General features: G+C 49.0%; 1 protein-coding gene across 3 annotated transcripts in view; it reads right to left on the minus strand.

The window, feature by feature from the left end:
* Window positions 1-22,428, minus strand: part of KCNJ12 (potassium inwardly rectifying channel subfamily J member 12) — a 40,997-nt gene that overhangs the window by 11,006 nt on the left and 7,563 nt on the right. The window contains exon 2 of one of the 3 annotated variants that reach the window (XM_016137609.2): window positions 11,955-12,058. The exons of 1 other annotated variant lie outside the window; for it this stretch is intronic. The gene's annotated coding sequence lies outside the window, so the exon portion shown is untranslated. Of the gene's footprint in view, window positions 1-11,954; window positions 12,073-22,428 lie in introns of those variants that run through there. One more of the 3 variants, XM_016137610.2, reaches the window with a different exon arrangement.

Raw genomic sequence — 22,428 nt, forward strand, 5'->3', positions numbered from 1 at the left:
CATATAATGCTCACAACAACCTACAAGATTGGAACCATTGCTGTTCCCATTTCAGAGAGGTAGGTAATTTGGTAATTCTCCTAAGGTCACAGAGGAACTCAGGTCCCTAGCCTGTGCTTCCAACCATCACCTGCGGAGCCTTCCCAATGCCAATAACATTGTGGGTGGATGGATGGATGGATGGATGGATGGATGGATGGATGGATGCATGGATGGATACATGGATGCATGGATGCATGGATGGATGGATCGATTGCTTGATAAATGATGGATGGATGAGTGGGTGGATGAAAGGGTGATGGGTGGATAAATGAATGGATGTGGATACATGGATAGTTGGGTGAGTGGGTGGATGGATGGATGGATGGATGGATGGATGGTTAGTGGATTGGTAAATTATGAATGGTTGGGTGGATTATAGATGGAAAGATGATGAATGAGTATATGGATAGATAATGTATGGATGGCTGGGCGAATTATGGATGGGTTGGGTGGGTGTATAGTTGGGTAGATGGGTGGGTAGATGCACATGTGAATGAATGGATAAATAAATCAGGTGGTTGGGTGGGACAGATAGATAAATGAGTAGGCGAGCAGATGGATGACGACACAGATGGGTACACATCAGTAACTTGTCATAAATATACACTTACCATAAACATACACACATCCTATGTGGTCCCTGCAACCCCCAAGCCTATTATCCCATATATCAAAGGTGCTCCCAGCTTTCCCCTCCCATGTTCTGTGATCAGAAGAGAGTGTGTTGGCTAGGGATTCTGAGAACTTCCAGAGGTAAGCTGACTTGGGATGCCCTTCTCACCTTCCCCCACCTGTCAGCCACTGAGCCCATGGAGCCCACCCTTTTACAGCCAAGGCTATCTATAATCCACTGTCACACTGGATTCTCTGGCAGGGATTAAGGCAACTGTTGATGAGTCATCCACACATCATAAGCCTCTTGGAGCAGTCAACAGCAATGGATTTAGAAGCACGTAAAGCTGGATTCAAGTTCCAGCTATGCCCTTCACAAGCTGTGTGACCTTGGGTGAGTCACTTCCCTTCTCTGGGCCTCTGCTTACTCTGTAGGGAGATAGCCTGGTTGGTTCCTCTTCATCCTCTGAGTTCTCACCTCAAGACTCTCAGTCCTTACCTCCTGCTTTCCAATACCTCATCATTCCCTGAGCAGTTGCCATGTGCCCTACAGTGCCTCTCTTAGGTCTTTCGCTCTCAAAACTGATTGGGAAATTGAGGCTCAGGAAGGCTCCATCATAGACCACTACCCACAGCAAGGAACCTCCATAGCAAGGACTTGTAATCAGGTCTTTGATCTTATGCCTATCCCCTTGAGCGGGCCACATTGTGCCTAGCCCTGTGTGCTCCACTCCTGGCTTCAGTTATTCCAACCTTCACAGCCCCATCTTGACGGAAAGTTGATTGTCCCTACTGGAAAGACAGGGAAATTGAGGCTGAGAGAGGTTAAGTCACTTGCTCAGGGCCACCTAGAGCTGGAACTCTTAGAAGAGGAGGTGTCTATCACAGGGCAAGGGAGCTAAAGGCTAGAGAAAAGGCAGGTCCTGGACCAACACTGGAGGCTTCCTGCACCTTATCCCTCCTGCCCCACCCCCAGCAGAGCACCAATCTGTCAGCCAGGGCTAAAGCTAAAACTGCCAGGGGCACAGGGCAAGGCATTTCCCCTTCCTGAGGCCTAGCTTCCTCCTGTACAAAATGGGCTGATAACTGGCCTCCCAGAGGATGTGCCCATGAAATTTAATGTGGTGAGGGAGATATGTTCTGGGCACAGAGCCTGGCACAGCAGGGCTCTGGGAAGAGGCAGCTGTCATCATCCCCATTATGACATCAGCCATCACTGGAGGGGTGGGACAAGGGGCCAGCAAGTCTCCAGTCCTGCATTTGAGGCCTGGCCACTTCCCAGCTCACTGAAGGCCCTTCCATGGGCCTCATCCTCCTCATCTGCAAAATGGGTAGCCCCTGCATACTTCAGGAGACTGTCAAGAGGGTAAACTGAGGCCCTGTCTCAATGTGTGGCACAAAGAAGACCCACAGTAAGTGCCAGGTCCTCCCAATGTTCTCTGAGAAGGGTTTCCCAACTCTGACAAGCAACACAAGCAGCTCAAAGAAGAAATAGGAATTCCCAGTGGGGTCAAAGCTGGAGAATCCCTGACCCTTCCACACAGCCCCTAGTGATGTGCTCCCAATGCATCTCAACAGGCAACAAAGCAAAAGAGCCCTGAGCTCCACCCAGGCAGCAGCCTGGCTACCTTTCTCCTCTGTGCCTGGGATAATGCCAGCTGGCTGGCAGTGCTCTGTACATGCTGGCCATAGCATCCACAAGTGCCCATGACCCTTACATGGTCTGCAGACAGGGGCTGGACAAATGTTTCCAATCTCCTGAGGTAGGTGGGATCTACCCATTTTGCAGGTGAGGCTGAGGCCCAGGGAAGGGCCCACAGTGAGCTGGGGAGTGACTAGACCTCAAATGAAGGACTGGGGACTCACTAGCCCCTGGGTCCTATCCAATCCCCTGAGAGATAGGCTGCACCAAGTGGCTGGGAGGAACAGACATCTACCCTCTAAGTCCTGAAGGGAAGCCAGGGCAGGAGGTTCTGGCCTCCAGCGTGGATGACAGGTCGGACCAGGCACCAGAAAATGTTTCCGGTCAGTCAGGGCACCAGGGAATGTTTCTGAGGGTATTTTTATCTTGAGAACATCTTCTGCAGGGGGTGGGGACAAAAGGGAGACATGGTGTCCTTGGCCTCAGGCCTCTGGGAGCAGCTGAGGACAGAGTCCTCTGGGCACTCTCTTCTAGAATTGTCATTACAGGCAGTGCCTCATCCCTGGCTTTTGTTGGGTCCCAGGAGCAGGTGGGACCTGTAGGGTTTGGGGAGTTTCATGGAGCTCCCAGCTCTGCTCCAACCTGCTGTGTGACCTGGAGCAGGTCCCTGTCCTACTCTGGGGCTCCTTTTTATAGCCAACCTTTCCTAAGGGCCTACTAATACTGGTCTCAGCTGAGCACCAAGGACTTAGAGATGGACCATCAAGCACCTACCTGTGTAGCACCCCACCAGGAAGGGTTGACAGAGTAACCAGTAGCTATGACAAGCCTGGATCAAGGCCAAGGTCAGAGTCCTTGGAACCCAGAGGAGGTATCTAACCCAGTTGTGAGGCAGGAGGCCTTCCTGAAGGGAGCAGCAGGAGCAAAGAGAGCCCAGCATAAGACTGCCGTGTGATGAGGGGGACTCCAAGCTCCATGGACTGGAATACACATCTGGCTCTGTTCCTCACACACTGGGCCTTGGGCAAGGTCTTCCTGCCACTAAGCCTTACAGTTCCTATCTGCCATCAATGGGGCTGGCCCTTCCAAGCCTGACATTCCAGGATCCTAAGAGATTTGGGGTTGGGGTCAGGGAGAGTAGAGAAACAAGCAGGATTTCTCCTTGTCACCCTAATAACAGAGAAGAAGGTGTATTGAGTACCTTCATGCACAAGCATGGGAGCCATGGCATTACATTGACAGATGAAGAAACTAAGGCTCTGAGAGGCCCTAGATGAATATTAATGAGCTGGGACTTGATGCCAGAGGAGAGTTAGAAAATCTGAGTCAAATCTTGTCTCTGTCCCTTCCTGTGTGATCTTGGGCAAGTCATATAATCTCTCTGAGTCCCAGTTTTCTCACTTGTAAAATGGGATTAATAATGGTATCTGTCTCATGGGGTGATGATGGGTTTTCAGCAAGTTAATACATGGAGGTTACCCAACTGGAAATCTGTCCCCCTGCCACTCACTCCCATCATCACATCTCTGAGCCCAAACCCACAGTGGAAGGATCACAGGCCCTGGAGGCCTCAGCTGGATCTCATTCCAGGCAAAAAAGGAATGAGCAGATGGACAGAATGGAAAGGAACTCCAGAGGGAAGGACCCAGTGAGCAAATGCACCATAGTTTCTATTTTTCTTACAGCGGTAATTTCTCAAGCTCCAACCTAATTTGAGTTTCAAACATTTCCTAAGTGCCAAGTGTGTGCCTGGGAGAGCAAAGACCTGAGATTAAGTAACAAAAAACATCCTGGAACAAAAAAGACTATTAATAAATAGGCTGAAAATTTTGCAACATAATAATATTTGTGATATTGTTTATTAAAACTCACAATAAGCAAAATAAAAGTTATAAATTCTTTGTTTGATGTGTGTTATTAATAAAAGGATCAATGTACTTCAAATATAAAGAATTCTTATAAATCAACAAGAGAAAAGGTCACACTGGGAATGAACAGAAGGCAGGCCTGGGCTCCCCACTGAGGGTATTGTGATCCTCAGTGAGTGAAGTTTCAGGAACATCCACACTTCAGAGCCTCAATGTAAGCTGACCTTCACTGTGGAAGGCCTTGACCTGCCTTCCAGAACTTGATGCATCCTTCAAGCTCAAAGGATGCCACCTCTATGAAGTCTTCTAAGATTTCCCTGGGTCCCCTGCTGCATCTTGCCAAGTCCCCTTAACATGTTTCTTATGCCCCTAGAACTAGTGCCTGGCTTCAGCTGAATGTTTCTAGCATTGTATCAGAGATTGTTCAAGGAGGGGTGGCCTAACCATCTTTGACAGAGAAGGAAATAAGTCAAAGAGAGGTGCACAGCCATGTCCAAGGTCACCAGTCTATGAGCCACATTGCTGAGCCCAGCACCCGGGTTTCTTGCCTGTGGTCTCTATGTGTTCCAGCCACCTCCCTAATGAGCCCTCCAGGCCCACCTTGCCCCCATCAAGGAAAAACCCCTCCTTGGAGGCTACATGTCTTCATGGGCTGTGCCCAATATGAAGCCTGTCTAGGCAAAAGCCAGGCAGGATCAGGGCGTAAGTCCCAGCCTCAGTTCTTCAATTACCCAAAAGCTCTGCTGAGCGAACATAGAAACAGTTGTTTTCTCAACTTCTTTTTTTTCTCTTCTCATTTTGTAAATTTGATTTTATTTTGGGACCAGGAATTCATTGGGAGGGGCTGACAGACCTCTAAGGGCCCTGGGGTTCACCTGGCATGGGCAGGAGTCTGAGCTCAGAGATCAGAGTCCATGAAAATAGGGTGGGCTTTCCATCACTCTACCCTAGGAACCCCAATACAGCTCAAGTCTGGGGTCACTGCCAAGGCCTTGCTCACCAGTCATTCTAAGCCTTTATTCACTCACTCTGCAGATATCTGCCAAGCCTCTACTCTGTGCAGGCATAGTGCCTGGGGCCAACATTCGAATGGGGCAAGACAGACAGAAAACATGTTAAGGAGAAATAAACCCACATAATTCTGGAAGCAGGGTGGGCACTATTCTAGAGGTCAGGTAAGACCTCTCTGAGAGAATATGGGAATACTGTTCCTGGAATAGTCAGGACACTGGCCCTGAGGCTGGAATGTTGCTCTGTGTTTTCAAGCAACTGGAGGGTGGGCAATGGTGCTGAAGCTGAGTGTGCCAGAGAGAGGGGCAAGTAGGTAAGAGGGAGCAGGGACAACTCAAAAAGAGAGACTTATCTGGGGACACACAGCCAGCTAGGCAGATGGGAGCACCTGGGCCTCCTCTTCCTCATGTGCTAGTGACGACAATCCACGTCTCAGAAATAGCGCTTCCTGTCTCCCTGCAGACTCACCACATGCCAGATCCTCTGCACAATTCCCTTTCTTCCTCATTCTCCCTCAAACTCCTATGCATCGTCCAACTCCTATGCATCACTCAACAACCACTTCCAGGTCCCTGCCCCTTGTAATTCCTTCAGTCCTAGACCAAATCATTCTAGGTGGCAATTACCTATCTCTCCAAGTTGTCTCCACCAGGCTTGGAGAGCCCTGAGGCCAGGGCCTAGGTCTGATGCCTTCAGCATGGGGCCAGTTTCCAGAAGGAGGCTAAGGAGGGCAATAGGAATCGGGCCTCATAAGCCCCTCGCGATCTACCCCTGTCATCCAGGAGTACCCTTGAGGCCTGCACTGCAAGAAGGCAGGCAGGGCTGCAATCTGTTCAAAGACCACTCCAGCCTCAACTTGTCCTGGGACTTCATCCTGTCTGGGCCTGTTTCCACATCTATTAAATGAGAGGCTCCTCTGTGTCCTGTTCAACTTGTTGCAGGGAAAAGGCTGTGGCCTGGGGGATGGGGAGTCCCCTACCTCCTTCCTTTATTAACTGCTCATAGCAGGGAGCAGGGTATGGCTGTCACCACTAGAGGCCCCTTGGAACTCTGGGCAAGCCCATAGGGCAGGAAATGTCAGCTTTCTGCCAGGTCAGCATGGGGGCTCTAGACCAAGCCTCGGGGTGCTGAGGGGCCCTGCTGGGAGACATCACAATGCCTGCCTTGGGCATTTCACCCAGGACAGCTAGGTGGGTAGGCTTAAGAAAGCAGCTTCTCCACTGCTGTAGATGCCTGTTGCTGGCCCCCAGACCCCTATGACAGACGGCTGCCCAAAGAGACTGGAGGCAAATCAAGGGGGTGGTATATGGAGGGGTTTGGTGGGCTGTGAGGGGCAGAGCAGGGCTATGTGGTCCCTGCTACAACTCAGCACATTCCAGGAAATCTTACCCAGGGTCCAAGGATGGAATTCAGGGCTCTACGAACTTGATGGAGAAAACATGTCAACTCCTTTTCTCTGCAAAATGTACTGTTCTCTCAGCAATGAATGGAGGCAGCAAAGCTCTAAAGCTTGGCACTGTGTACAGGTGGTATGAGGGCCTCTGCTAGGTCTTGCTGTGGAAGGCATTATTAAGCAACAACATGCTAATTACCATATCACATATTCCAAAATAATATTTTGATAAATATTCACATTTCTGGTTTCCTCTGTGGCCCTATACAGTTTCTCTCACGCATTCAAAAATGTTATCCTGAGCAAGCGAACATCAAAGACATCCACAGCCAACCAGGTTGAGACCAGGACCCAACTTGTGAAATGGTGGGGTTGCCTAGACCACCTACTCACTCATTAATTAATTATTTCATTCATTCCACAAGCATATCTTCATTGAGCACCAAGTCCATGCAAGGCCTCGTGTAAGGCACAGCGTGAACAGGGTGGAAAGCCCCTCCGCCTCGGTGCTCAGGATAGGAGGGGAGAGAGACATCTCAGAAGAAAATGAATAAATGAAGATTTAGGCTGCAGGAGGCGCTGTAGGACCACCTGGGGGCGGTGTGGTCCTGCCAGTTGGGAAAGAGCCAGGGTTTGGAACAGAAAACAGGGCTCCAGGCAAAGGCCCGTGAGACAAGAAGGAGCTTCAGTCTGAGGAAGGAAGTCAGCAAGAGGAAAAGGGGGAAGATGAAGACTGAGAGTGAACAGTTGGTATGGGCAGGTCAAGGTCTCACCTGTGACCAATCTACAATGTCCCAGGTCAAATCCAAAGTCCCTTGGGAGTCTTCCTAGGGCCCAGGCCAGAAACATAAACCTAAGGAATTTTCTGGAACACAGGGAAAAGTACTGACAGTATCACCCTTCCATGCATTACTTCATCTACTCCTGGATAAGGTGCATACTCTTCTTGACAGTTTCAAGAAAAATAAGGTTCAGGGTGAGAAGTCACCCACAGGTAGAGCGCAACTGACTTCTGACTCTACAGCCACATCGCACCAGCCTCACCACCACACAAGCCTTTCCAACCCCAAGGAACTGGAACTGTACACCCATAATGCATTAGGCATGCCCAACACTTGACACATGTTACTTCAGTTCATGCAATCATTCTCAGAAAGGCTCAGAGAGGGAGAGCGCCTTACCCAGAGCCACACAGCCAGTCCACAGCAGTGCTGAGAATCCAGGCTATGGGAACAGAGACCCTGGAACTGATCACACATGCCTGGTCCTAATGTCTCTAGGAGAAGTCAGTCTCTCCATGTAGCTCAGGACCACCTCCTAGAGGAAATTTTCCCTAGCCGCATGGCTCTACCACCTCTCCCTCATGGCTACCTGGTTCATTGGAAAGGCAGGGTCTATAGAGAGCCAGGGGCTGGTCTCTGGACCTTGTTTGGCCCCTGCTGTGCTGTGTGACCTTGAGACACTGGCTCTCTCTGAGCCTGTGCTCAGGAGAATGAGTTAAATTTGGGGGCATTTGTACTGCGGCAAGGGGTCTTACCAACATGTCTCTGCCCTGAGAGCAAGAAGGGCAGCCACTGCAAGTCCCAGTAAAAGTTTTCTCATGCCTCGAGCTTTTATTTAGCACCTACTGTGTGTGCCTCTCAATAACCCTACAAGACAATGCCTGGGTTTCTCCCTGGCTCAAAGTGAACAACTAGTCAGTGACTAGGGGATTGTCCCCTCTTCATGCTAGGCATCCTGGTAGATGGAGCACATGGCCAGAGCTGGGAGGATGAATAAGGGTGCTTTCTACCTCTGTCCTCATACCAGTATCTGCCAGTGGCAGAGAAGGGTGGGTAACAGGGTGAGGGAGGCGTGGATTCTTCCTGTGACAGGTACTGGTCTTTACCTGCCCTAGCTTGCCCTACCCTCACCTCTAAGGCACACATTTGTATGATTAATCCCTAACTCAATTCACACAATTTCCACTATTGGGAATTTAAAAAATTAGGGGATAAAAAGTGCCCAGATTTCAGTCTAGTACACAATAGGTGCTCATGTGTGCACCTTCCTTTCGTGGACACACAGCCTGGAGTATGGTGCTATTCTAGGAGTGTCGAGCAAGTGTGTGCACCTGGCCCCACTTTGCATTTCCCCAGAAACAGACCTTGAGTCAAAGATTTGGGAGCAGGCAGTTTGGGAGGTGACCCCAAGGAAAGAGGTGGGTAGGGATAGTAGCCAGTAACAAGCATATTGATGAGCACCTCACCATGGCGGGCACCAGGGCTTTAGCCTGCCAGTGCCTAGGAACTTGTACCCTCATTATCTCCCTCAGGGACAAGGAAGCCCCTGAAGTGGCCCATGGTGCTGTAGGATGCGGGGTTTGCAGTGGCCTGGTGCCATCCACTGAGGGCAGCAGGGCGGATACAGTTAAGTTAGCCAGAGGAAGTGCTCGTGCAGAGATGAGGGTACCGATGGAAGTCTGAGGTATGAAGTGGGCAAGCTGACAGCTCACGTCTCTCACGCAGCAGTGCGTGTCTGTGTGTTTAGCTTGTGTCAGCTACACAGCCCTGCTCCTTTGTGGAAACACACAAGCACGTGTGCAATGTGCACAGACATGGGCCTGTGTGCTCACAAAGATAAAGCTGTGTCAACATTAGTGCTGCTGCTGGACACCATGGGCTAGGTCTCTATGTCTGCTCTTGCACACATGTATGCAAGCTTTGTGTACCAGGCATGGCACACACATGCATGTGTGCTCAGGCTATGTGCATGTGTGTGCATCATTGTCCCTTGCCCAACCCTGGTTGGTAGTGGAGATGGTCTAGTCCCCTTGGCAATGGAGCAGGAGCTGGTTAAGCTGGGGCAGCTTTGGTTCAAACCACAAAACACAAAGAAGCTGGGAAAAGAAAAGAAACTAGAGGGCTGGGAGGGGGTGAGGCTGAGCCTCCTGCCTCTGCTCTCAGCTGCCCCACCTGCACCGGGGTCTGTCCCATCCCTGCCCCAGTCGAGGGCTTGTATCAGTCCGGGCCACCTGAGCATCCCGGGGATCCCACCTCAGAGGGCAACAAGCATTAATGAGGTGGGCCCCCACCCAGGCTCCAACTCTTCAGGATCTGGAGAGAGCCGTCTCCCAGATTCACCAGCCCCAGAAGAAAATGCCCCAGTCACCAGGCACTTTGTAAACCAGAGATGCTGGGTCACCCAGCACAGAAGTCACCCTCTCTAGACAATAAATGCACTAATTGCACATGCTGTCCCATGGCAGTTCATTAGCCCAAATCATGAGATGATTTTTACTCACTAGCTCCAATCTCCTTCTGGTCGCTATGACCAGCTCATCAGCTTTGCTGCCCATACCAGAAGGCCCAAACCACAGACACTTCCCTATCCTTGCTCAAAAACACTGCATGTTATTTACATTTTATCAGACAGAGTGCATAAGGATGACAGTGCCATAATTGCTGCCCATGAGCAGCCAGGAACTTAATCCCCACATGGGTGCATTTGGGAAGTGGATTCTGGCTTTCTAGGCAGAAGTCCACGATTTCTTGCACTCTTTCAGGGCAGCACTCACCTGAAAGCCTGTGACATGCCCTCTGCTCATATTTACTGGGGTTTTACCTTGACTGCCTCATTGAGTCCTGAGAAAGCCCCGCAGAAAAGTCTACTATTATCTCCATTTGTCAGATGAGAAAACTGAGGTTCACAGAGGTAAAGTGACTTACCGAATACCAATAGCCTATAAGAGGCAGAGGTGGGGGCTAAAGCTAGGTAAGTGGCCCCAGAGTCTGTGCCTTTACTGCATAGCATTTGCCTCCTTAACTGAGTCCCGAAGCGGGCCTATGAGGTAGGCCTCATTATGATCTGTTTTACAGATAAGAAAACCAAAGCTCAGAGAAGTGAAGTGATTTGCCTAGGGTCACACAGCCAAGAATGGAAGCCAGACAAATGACCTTGACTGGTAATGTACTCCAATTCATGCCCTAGGTGATCCCGCTAAAGTGTCCAGGGAACAGCCCCTAGGAGGATAAGAATGGCTCAGTGTAGTCAATCCCCACTAGTACCTGAAGCCACAGCCATATGAGGTCTCCTTGCCTGGCTTCTTCAATGCTTCAACATCCAGCCCCACCCACCTCTTAGACACTGCATGGAGGCCCAGGTTGGCTGACCCTGATAGCTGCAAGGACCCAGCTGTCAGCACAGTGACAAGTGTGAAGGGCCTTAGATCACAGCACTAACCTCTTGTCATCACCCTCACAGAGAAGGGGTCCCTTGCCCAGCTGAACAGGCCCAGCATGTCAACAATGGGCTGGGAGTTCTGAGAAGTCCCTGCCTATCCTCAGGGCATCCTATAACCCTTAGTTTCTCCTGAGACCCCTGGGAACAGAGCTAGCTAGAACCCCAAATCCTTCTAGACAGGTTGGCCCCCTATTTGGAACTCAGTGTCTTCATCTGTAAGGTGGGTGCTGATAGCCACTCCAAGGGTGGGTTTGGACATGTGAGGACTTGGTGACCAGCACAGGGCCTGTAGGCAGTAATCACCCAGCAAGTAGCTGCTGTGGTTGGCCTTCACACAATTTGCAAAGCCTGAGGAAGCACACCTCCTTGAATGCAGACTGCACAGACTTTGCTATGGGTAGGCTCTAGGTTCATTCCAGCTCTGTGACTCCCTGGTTGTATATCTTGGGCACCCAGCTGCCCCTCTCTGAGTTTCAGTTTCCTGACCTGTCAACTGAGGATATCACTCCTTCCCCCATAGGGCTGTGGGGACATAGTGAGCCCAAGTGTGTGCAACACTCATCTCCAGCCTCAACAAGCACTAAGAGCCGATTACTGCCTCTCCCCCATTCCGACTCTAAAGGCAGGGCACCTGGTACCTGTGAGTGACACCCTACTAGTACCTGCTGACCAGGGACCCAGAGTGGCCAGTGTGTCAGGCCTGGGATGGACCCTGGAACAGCAGAAGTGCAGCCCAGCTGGGGAGTGGAAGGTGCTGGCACAGAGGCCCAGAGAGGACTAGCCGTACCTAGGCCACTGAGAACAGGGCAGGGCATGATGGACCCCCTTCCAGAAACAGCCCCACCCACTCACGTGGCTTCAGAACACCTTTGCCCTCTCCCTGGGCCATTCCACAACCCCTGCCTAAACACTGACCATGTTCAAATTGCAGCTCTGCTGCTCAGATGTAGCAAGATCTTGGGCAGGTCCCTTCACTGCTCTGGGCCTCAGTTCCCCATCTATAACATGGGGGTAATAAGATGTGATTGTTGTGAGAATTAATGAATTCATAAATCACTAATAACTGCGCCTGGCATTGGGAAATGTTATCATATACCACTATCATTAACATCATCAGCATATCTGTGCCAGGTATTGGGGCCATAGTATGGGTCTCAGCACTGACCACACTGTGTTCATGGTTTGTCTCCAGGCCTGCCAGCTCCAGGAGTCCTCATGTACTTCCAAGTGCCCCTTTTTTGTGGCTTCAGGAGGTCCTGGAAAGAGCTTCTGTAAAGAAAATGAACTGATGTTTTCTGATGATTTACCTCTGGCAACACTAAACTCCAAGCAGTCCTACTGCCATGCTTTTGCCCAGACTATTCCCCCTCATTCTCCCACCCCCAGGATGCCCAGCTTCTGGCTAATCTCTGGCATGTCTTTCAGCACCCAGGCTGGGTACGGGTTCTTCCCCCAACCCTCTGCAGCCCCTGGGTTTCTCTCTGTCACAACCCTGACCACACTAAGCTTCTTTTCTACCCCCAGCCTTGAGACAGCTTCTAGTCCTGATTCATGTCTGGAGTCACCCAGCACAGGGCCAGGCACACAGCAAGGGTACCACGTCTGCGATAAAAACAACAATCTATAACGAGAGCTCACGTTTACTGAGCAGGTCTGTAAGCCAGGATTCTCTCATGTAAGCCTCCCAAAAGGACTATGAAATAGATACTATAATTTTATAGATGAGGAAACTGAGGCACAGGGTGGTATCCTGAGAACACTGGGGACTTCACATGGGCCGAAGCCTGGACTCAGACTCCCCTCTCTGCCTATGAGGAGGCCAGCACTAGTGACCATAACTGCCCTGCAGTGGAGATGGTCCCCTTAGGCCTAAATTTAGAGGAGCCTTGTTCTGTCAGCCACCAGCCCATATAAGAGGCCCCAGTGCTCAGTGTGGGAGCAGGACAAAAGAATGATGGAGGGGCTGGTTTCAGACTTGTGGGATTGCATCATGCACTCCAGACCCCTGTGGCCTCATCCGTAGAATGAGGCAGAGTAGGTGCTTGGCAATAAGTCCTGGAGAAAAGAGTTGAAGGAGCCTGCTGGCCTTGGTCCACTCATGCCTCCAACCCCTAGTGGTAGGTGAGCACAGACAGGCATCTGAAGCCCCCAGAGGGGCATTGAAGGGCCCAGCACCAGATCAATGGCCCGCAATGAGCAAAACAGAAAAAGCACCTGAGGCCTCAGACAAAGGCCAAGAGCTGCGCAGGCTGTGTGTGCACAGAGAAGGGCAGCCTAGGGGCAGCAGTAAGCAGGCCCAGCCCCAGGGGTGGCCAATAAGTCAGGGCAGACTGTGCGGGGTGCTGATGCTGGGCTTCTGAGGACTGCTCATCAGCCAGAGCCTGACCCCTGTTGATCAGGGCTCAGAAGCACCTGAGTACTAGAAAAATCCCTTAAACCTCTAGGAGCCTCATGTCTTTATCTGTAAATGGGGATAACAAGAGAAAAGCACCTTCTAGGGTTATCATATGAAAGCAAATGTCCTTTCCCAAAACCTAGGAGCCTGTACTCTCCCTCCAGCCAAGTGGAGAGTGTGGGAGTGTTGTGGGGATGAGGACAGGTAAGCCAGAAAACCTGGGAGTTGGGGAGATGCAGGCACCGTAGTAGAGGGAGACAACGAAAGACTCGAAAGACACGTGGACTTAAAAACCCAGCCCTGGCCTGGAAACAGCCTGGGCCTCTCCCCAGAGAGTGGTGCGTTGGGCAAGAGGGGCCAAAAGTTACTGAGGATCAGAGCATAGGGGAGTGGGAACCCAACCAACCAATGTATACCATCCACGTCATTCACACTGCCCTCCTCCACAGCCAAGGAACTCCAGCCTCCACTGCCCATACCTGCCTTCAGGTCTTCCATCCCTCTCCGCAGTCCACATCCATCTACACTGCCCCAAAGCTGTACCCATCACTCTTGGCCACAACCTATATCTATACTGTCTGCCATTCACTCAGCCTGACCCTGTCTAGATGGCTGGTCCCAGCCCCCACTCTCTTAACCAACTTTCCTGAGGAGGGAAAAACAGAGGGGAATCATGAAAACTGCACTTCCAATAGCACTAGCACCCCAAGGCCAAGGGGAGCCAGGTGGCTTGGATGCCCTCCAAATCCAGTTGCTGGGCACAGCCCTGGTCGGGAACTCCTGCTGGCTCTTTAATGTTGACAGGATAATTAGGGAATAGGGGATCAGCTGGGCCAGTGCTTCCCGCCTCAGGAAGCTGCAGCCTTGCGGGGAGCAGAGACAGGACTCTTTTGGAAGGAGACATCTGTCCCCTCCCTTGCTTTCCATCCCCACCACAGACCCACCCTTCCCTGGGGAGTCCCACCCACTGGATTGGCAACCACTGATGACACACACATCTGTATCCATGACCCCCACGTGAGCACACACTGAGCACCTACTGTATGCCAGGCCTGTGGGAATCCCTGGACACATAGTCCTGCTAGGATCTCTAGTAGGTACGTTATTCCCATTTTATACCCAGGAGAAATTAGGCTCAGAAGAGCTCTGTGGCACGCCTGGAATGCTTCCTGCAGAAGTTGCTGCTGTTCAGGGAGCAACAACGGAGAAGAAGCCCCTTCAGGAAGCCCCCTGTGCAGGCTACACATGTGGCCCTCTGCACAAATCATCTGGGTTCACCACCTTAAGGTCCGCCCTAGGAAACAGGTGGGGGTTCTCACACTCACGTTCAGATGAAGAGCCTAGACTAGGGCAGTGAAGCCCTACTGAAGGTGGTCCCCCCAGTTCAGCCCTCCCCTCCTGCTGGATTATTCTAAGCATTTCTGAGAGGTCATCCTCAGCATGAATGTTGCACCTTCCTCTCTTGGGGAGAGAGACAGGGAAGAGCAGAAGCTCGGGGGAAGGTGAGAGCTCAGCTCCGGTCATGAAGGTACCTGCAGACACCTGGGGGAGACCCACATGTGCAGGTGAGTGGCTGAGCCTGGAGATAGGAGAAAGGTCTGGACTAGGGATGAAAACTTGGAGATGGTTGGGGGATGGGCTGAGCCCTGCAGGAGATTGAAGGGGCACCCCAATGAGCAGGCCTTGGGGAGGAAGCCAAGCCTCAGGGCCAGGAGTCCAAATGGAGGCCAAGCCACGCAGGCGTTCCCAGGAGGAGCGAGAATGAGTAGGACGAAGACCAGAGGTAACCATGGACCTGAACAGTTTCACTGGAACCACAGAGGCAGAAGCCAAGAGGAGAAATTGAGGAAAGCAAATGGGGACACCACCTGTGAGTTGTGTGGTTCCTGAGAGCAGAGAAGTGAGGCAGAAGCTGGAGGCAGGTCAAGGGAGGTGCTCTAATGTTGAAAGACGCCTTTCAAAGAGAACATGTCTTCAGAAGCTTAAACAGAGACCTACCACAGGACGCAGCAATTCCACTCCAGGTATACACCCAAGAGAACTGAAGACAAGTGTTCAAACTACATTGTGTACACAAATGTTCACAGCAGCATTATTATTCATAACAGCCAAAGGTGAAAACAGCCCAAATGTTCACAGCCGCTGAAGGATAAACAACTGTTGTGCATCCACACACCAGAACATCATTCAGCCATAAAAAGGACTCGAACACTGACCCATACTACATGGATGAGACTTAGAAACATTCTGCTAAGTAAGAGAAGCTGGACACAAAAGACCACATACAGTGTGGTTCCATGTATATAAATGTCCAGAAGAGGCAAATCCAGAGACATAAAGCAGTTTGGTGGTTTCCAGGAGTTGGGGAGTGACTGTTGATGAGTGCGGGATTTCTTCTTGGGTGATGTGAAAGTGTTTTGCAACTAGATAGAGGTACTGGTTGCACAATAATATTGTGAATGTTCTAAATGCTACTGAAATGTTCACTTTAAAATGTTTAATATTATGCTATGTGAATTTCACCTAAAAAATATTTGTCGTTTTGAGATGACACATGAAAAAGATTTGAACACAACTGCAGACTGACTAATCCAAGCCTAATACCTGCTAAGTACAGCCTCGGCCACCTACCAGAGAGTGGAAAAGAAATGCTTGTGGCTGTAAGAAAGAAACAATACGAGAATGCTACACCCCGTTCCAGTTTCCTGCAAGCTCCCTGCTTGCTCACTCTGCTCCAGCCCCACTGTTCTGTTCTCCAAGCTGGTCCTTGAACCCAATGAGAACCATCTACCTCTGGCTTCTCCCCCCACCCACACCCCCACCCCGCCCCACCCCCTTCAACTCAGGTATCCTCCTGGATCCTCCCTGATTCCATGCAGGTCCCTGCTTGGATCTCTACTTCCCTCTCACATGTTCTATGGTCATTTATTCAGGAGTCTGTGCTCAGTTACACAGTGATGACATGTGAGGGCAGGGGATTGTTGTTGTTTTTTTTCTCCAAGTCTATTTTTAGAGCAATTTTAGGTTTACAACAAAATCGAGGGGAAGGTACAGAGATTTTCCACATACACCCTGACATGCACACAGCCTCCCCCATTATCAGCATCACTCACCAGAGTAGTCCATTTGTCACTGTCTATGAACTCATACTGACACATCATTATCACCCAAAGTCCATAGTTTACCTTAGAATTCACTCTTGGTGTTATACTTTCTAAGAGTTTGGATGAATGGATAATGACACATATCCACTATTATAATACCAGACAGAGTATTTTTACTGCCCTAAAAATCCTTTGTGCTCTGCCTATTCATCCCCCCTTCTCTAACCCTGAAAACCACTGATATTTTTACTGTCTCCATAGCTTGGCCCTTTCCAAGATATCATATAGTCAGAATGATACAGTATGCAGCCTTTTCACATTGGCTTTTTTCACTTAGTAACGCATTTAAGGTTCCTCCAGTGTTTGATAGCTCATTTCATTTAGCCCTGAATAATATTCCATTGTCTGGATGTATCAATTTATTTATCTATTCTCCTACTGAAGGACATCTTAACTGCTTCCAAGTTTTGGCAATTATGAATAAAACGGCTATAAACATTCCTGTGCAGGTTTTTGTGTAAACAGAAGTTTCCAAGGAGTATGATGGCTAGATAGTAAGGATATGTTTAGATTTGTAAGAAACCATCAAACTATCTTCCAAAGTGGCTGTGTCATTTTGCCTCCCTACCAGCATTTAAAGTTCCTGTTGTTCTACATCCTCATTGGCATCTGGTGATGTCTGTGTGTGTCCTGAATTTTGGCCAAATAGGTGTGTAGTAGTATCTCATTTTAATTTGTATTTCTTCCCTGATGACATATGATGTGGAGCATGTTTTCATGTTTACTTGCCATCCATATATCTTCTTTGCTGCAGTATCCATTCAGGTCTTTGCTCCATTTTTTATAATCAGTTTGTTTGTTTCCTATTATTTGAGTTTTAAGAGTTCTTTGTGTATTTTGAGTAACGGTCCTTTATCAGATATGTATTTTGCAAATATTGTCTCCCAGCCTGTGGCTTCTCATTCTCTTGACAATGACTTTCGCAGAGCAGAAGTTTTTAATTTTAAAGAAGTCCAGCTTATTAATTATTTCTTTTATAGATTGTGCCTTTGATATTTTAGCTAAAAAGTCCTCACTATACTCAAGGTCATCTAGGTTTCTTCTTATGTTATCTTTTAGGAGTTTTATAGTTTTGCAATTTACATTTAGATCTATGATCCATTTCAGGTAATTTTTGTGAAGGGTATAAGGTCTGTGTATCTAGATTCATTTTTTGCATGTAGATGCACAGTTGTTCCAGCACCTTTTATTAAAAAGACTGTCTTTGCTTCATTGTATTGCCTTTGCTCCTTTGTGAAAGATTAATTGACTATATTTATATGGATCTATTTCTGCACTCTCTACTCTGTTCCATTGTGCTATTTGTCAGTTCTTTTGCCAATATCACACTGTTTGATTCCCGTAGTTTTATAGTAAGTCTTGAAGTTGGGTAAGTCTCCCAACTTTGTTCTTCTCCTTCAATACCTTATTGGCTCTTCTGGGTCTTTTGCCTCTCTATAAACTTTAGAACCAGTTTGTCGATATCCATAATACGACTCACTGGGACTTTGATTAGGATTGCTTTAAATCTATAAACCAAGTTGAGAAGAACTGACATCTTGACAATATTGAGTTTTCATATCCATGAACATAAAATATCTCTCCATTTATTTACTTCTTTGATTTCCTTTAGTAGACTTTCGGTTTCCCCATATAGATCTTGTACAGGTTTTGTTAGGCTTATACTTAAATATTTCATTTTGAGAGGGCTAATATAAATGGTATTATTTTTAATCTCAAATTCCACTTGTTCATTGCTGGTAGATAGGAAAGCAATTGACTTTTTTATATTAACCTTGTATCCTGCAACCTTGATATAATTGCTTATTTGTCCCAGGAATTTTCTTTTTTGTCAATTCTTTCAGATATTCTACATAGACAATCATGTTATCTGTAAACAAAAACAGTTTATGTCTTCCTTCCTAACATATACAGCTTTTATTTCCTTTTCTTGACTAATCACATAAGCAAGAACTTCCAGTACGGTGCTGAAAAGAAGTGGTGTGATGGACATCCTCGCCTAGTTCCTGATCCTTGTGGGGAAGCTTTGAGTTTCTCATCATTAAGTATGATGTTAGCTGCAGGTATTTCGTAGATATTCTTCTTCAAATTTGGGAGGTTCCCCTTTATTCCTACTGTACTGAAGGTTTTTATCATGAATGGTTGTTGGTAGGGCTTTGTTTTGTCCCCTGGAGTGTCCTGATGCTTAGAGAAAGTGCAGGCCTACCATGGGCCCCTGATGATCACCTTAGGAAGAAACCGGTGCAGGATGTAGAAGAGTGTCCAGCAGAAAGAGGGAACCTCGCCACAGCAATTCTCTTGGGCAGGCAAGAGGGTTGGAAGCCTGGGGCACAAGGCAGGGAAAACATTCCGCCCATAGGAGAGGGAGGAAGGCATGGTAAGGTGTGCAGGCGCCAGGACAAGGGTAGCTGTAGTGGGAGCAAATGGAAGTTTTCTTCTTTGATTTTCTCAGTGAAAGAGGAAGCCATGTTGTTAGCTGAGAGTCCAGGGCTCTGGAGTGGAAGGTGGGGTCCCAGGACTGAAGGGGCAGATTCAGGAATGGGGAGAAAAGAGGTGGTTCTAAGACCAGTGGCCCAAGCTTGAAAGCAGAACCTGGAGTGAGAGGGGTCTATATAAGTCCAATCAGCAAAAGGCTGAGCAACAGAGGGCTGCAGGACTTCTCCACTTCCCCTCAGAGAGTCCAGAAGGGCCCATGGCATTCTTAAAAGACTTTGTGCCTTTGGAGAGAAACTGAGGTCTATCTGTGGGGCTTCTTGGTCTGGGTTCAAATGTAATTTGGCCACCTGCCTCCCTCAGCAGCCTTCTCTACCAAGTACTGCTCCCTACCAGGCCAGGATGTTTTAAGAATTAAATGAGATAATGTTCAGAAAAGCACTGAGCACAGCACCTGGCACTAGAAAGCACTGGGTAAACAGTCATTTTCATTATTAATTTTGAGTGCCAAGTCTCAGCAAAATGTCACATCACTTCCTAAGAAATAAAGGAACCTGGTGATACCATGGGCTGCTAAATTCACCACCAAGGCATGTATTTTGCTGAAGCCCCCAAAATATCCTGATGACTGCCCAGAGCCAAGGGACAGGACAAGGACACCCAGGATTCTGAGGCCACATGGCATCAGGCCAGAGCATGACAGCAGTTCATCAGTGTACCACCCATCTCCAGAGGGACACTGCCTGGCAGGCCAGTGAAAGGGTAGTGTGGGGCTAGCAGGAGTGAAACCCAGCCCCTTCCCTCCAGCAACAGAAAGCTTTCAGAGAAACCAAGAGGCCTAAGGAGTCTACTCTCAGGTTCCAGGTTGCAGAATGGGCTGTTGTGCAGTCTCTCTGAGCCTCAGTTTTGGCATCTATGAAATGAGGCAGTTGCTACCCTTCTGTCCCTGGGGTCAGCCAGATCCCAGGAACATGAGATCTACTAGAATGAGAAAGGGCCCCACATGGGGCAGGTGCATCCCACCTGACTCCCAGATACCTCACCTAGGAAAGGATGAAGGTCAGGGAAATAACTTCCTTGTAGGAGTCAGCAGCTGCCAGAAAAGGCACTGAGAAAGGTGTTGTCAAATGATAGGATGTTCCACCTGGCTCTAACACAAGGGAAATGCTTATGGAGTTACTGAAGTGAAGGTGCCACTCTTTATGGCCAGGACTGGCAGGGTCTAGGTGATGGGCAATGTTGGTGGCCAGCGGGTAGAGGTGGTCCAGCATACTTAACTCCGCCAAGGGGTGGGGAAACTGAGATGACCCCATGGAGGACATAGGAGTGATAGCTCTCAAAGTTACAAAGGCACAGGCCATCTAACACATCAGGGCCATTTCCAGAATTTTTTGCTCAGAAAGCCCAGTCACAAGGACTTAAGTCTGGGTATTCATAGTAGCATTATAGACAGTAACAGCCAAGGGCTGGACAAAGACCTAGAAGTGCATCAGAATAAGACAGGCTATTTAAATGAAAATTCAGCCTCATGCAGGAAATACTAGTTAAATTTTAAAACCATTTTGCTAATTGATGTACTAACAAAAGGTGTCATCTACCACACTCTCCCCATCCCAGGGCTGCATGTCACCTCTGATTGCTCCCATCAGCCTGATGGGGGAAAGAACCACGAATATCTCCATTTTGCAGAAGAGCAAACTGAGACACAGAATAGTTGGGTAATTTGCCCATGTACACATAGCTGGTAAGTAGCAGAGGCAAAGCAGAAAACCCCAATGCTATATGTCTCCAAGATACATTGCTAAAATAGAATATTTCTCTTAAAAAAGAAAAAGTCAGAAAAATTAAAAAAAGAAAGTCAGGATACCGGGCAGTTTATTCAGGTTGATTGTGTGTAATGGGTTGAATAATGTCCTCCCAAAAAAGATATGTCCACCTAAAACCTTTGAATGTAAACTTATTCAGATAAAGGATCTTTGCAGATATAATTAGGCTCTGGAAATGAGATCATCCTGGATTAGGATGGGCCTTTGTGGTGAGTTTAATGATGAGTGTTCCTATAAGAGACAGGGAGAAGACTATATGAAGACAGAGACAGAGATTAGAAAGATGTGTCTATAAGCCAAGGAACACCAAGGATCGCCAGCAGCTACAGAAGCTAGGAGAAAGGCATAAAACAGTTCTCCCTCAAAGCCTCCAGTAAGAAGCAACCCTGCCAACATCTTGATTTCAAACTTCTGGCCTCCAGAATTGGGAGATAATAAATCTGTGTTGTTTTAAGCCACCCAGTTTGTTATGGCAACCATAGAAACTAATACAGGGTCCAATTTGCTCCCCACTGTCCCTGCCTGTTTTCCTTTTTGGACCTGACTAATTGTTCCCCCCCTGGAATGCTGCCCCAGTGCTCCTTCCACACCCCAGACACAATGACAAGTGTATAGATTCATTTAATCCATTTTCCCTCGAGTTCCCATTTCACAGAGAAGGAAACTGAGACCTTAGGCTCATCAGGTCAGTTCCCAGGGGTGCTACTCCCCAACCACTCCCGGTCCACCTGTCCTTGATCTGTGGCAGAATAATGAGAGAACCCCTGGGGCCCACCTACTTGCAGCTGGTCCTGAGGCCGCCAAGAGGACAGCTGGGTCAGGACAGGGCCCAGAGCCTAGTCACCTGGCCCTGGAGCTTAAGGGCCAAGGCATCTGCTATAGGATCAGGGCCAGGCCCCAGGGGTGCCTATGAAGCTGTCACTGGCAGGGCTAGCAGAGGAAAGGAAGAGGCCAGCCAGGGTCTATTCCATTATGCAGCCCTCAATGAGGGTCTGGCCACTCTGTGGCTGCCCCCAGGGACTTCTGGGAGCACCCCCTCTGGTGGTCCTGAAGGCTCCGAGGGCCTGGGGCAGGGGGTTCTGACTGCCCTAGCCAGGCAGGTGCTACAACAGCTTGAGGCCCAGCAGGCCAAGGTGATGGACACAGCTGAGCCTCCGGCTCACAAGGCAGAGGGAGGGGAGGGGAAGCAGGGGGAGAGGAAGCTTCCCTGCCCTGCCCTGCCCTGCCCTGTCCTGCCTGCAGAGCCAAAGCCAAGAGGCAGTGAAAAAGCGGAAACTCAGATTGGGGCTTGGTATTTAGCTCATGAATAGAGAAACAGAGGCTTAGGGAAAAAGAGCATCAGGGGTGATTAACATCTCTATTAGACCTAGTTTATCAGATCCTTTCCAACAGGGACCCTAAGTGGAACAAGGCGGGGACCATCCTGATTTGAATCAAACCAGGTTTCAAGAATGACAGGGTGGTGGGCTCCTGAGATGGAGAAGCTCAGAGATGAATCGAGGATGACCAATTCCCCTAGAGGCCTTCTCCCCATCTGAGGACCATGAAGGAACAAGTAATCAAGGCAAGCACCTTCCCTGTGGTGTTCAAGCAGAGTGGCAGCCTCTAATTTGTCTACACTTCACTGCATGGAAGCTAGATTGGCCCAAAGCGGGGAGGACCTGTCCCAGGGTCAGGAAGCTTTACTACAGCAGGGTGACTTCTCTGCAGGAGGCTGGGCTAAGGGCTGTACTGTTGGGGAGATTAAAAAATATAGCTTCCCATGCTCTATCCCAGGCCCTCTAAACCAGAATTTCTGGGATGGAGCCAAGAGATCTGGAT

The sequence above is a fragment of the Rousettus aegyptiacus genome, unplaced genomic scaffold (assembly GCF_014176215.1).
Source record: "Rousettus aegyptiacus isolate mRouAeg1 unplaced genomic scaffold, mRouAeg1.p scaffold_m13_p_6, whole genome shotgun sequence".
NCBI lineage: Eukaryota > Metazoa > Chordata > Mammalia > Chiroptera > Pteropodidae > Rousettus > Rousettus aegyptiacus.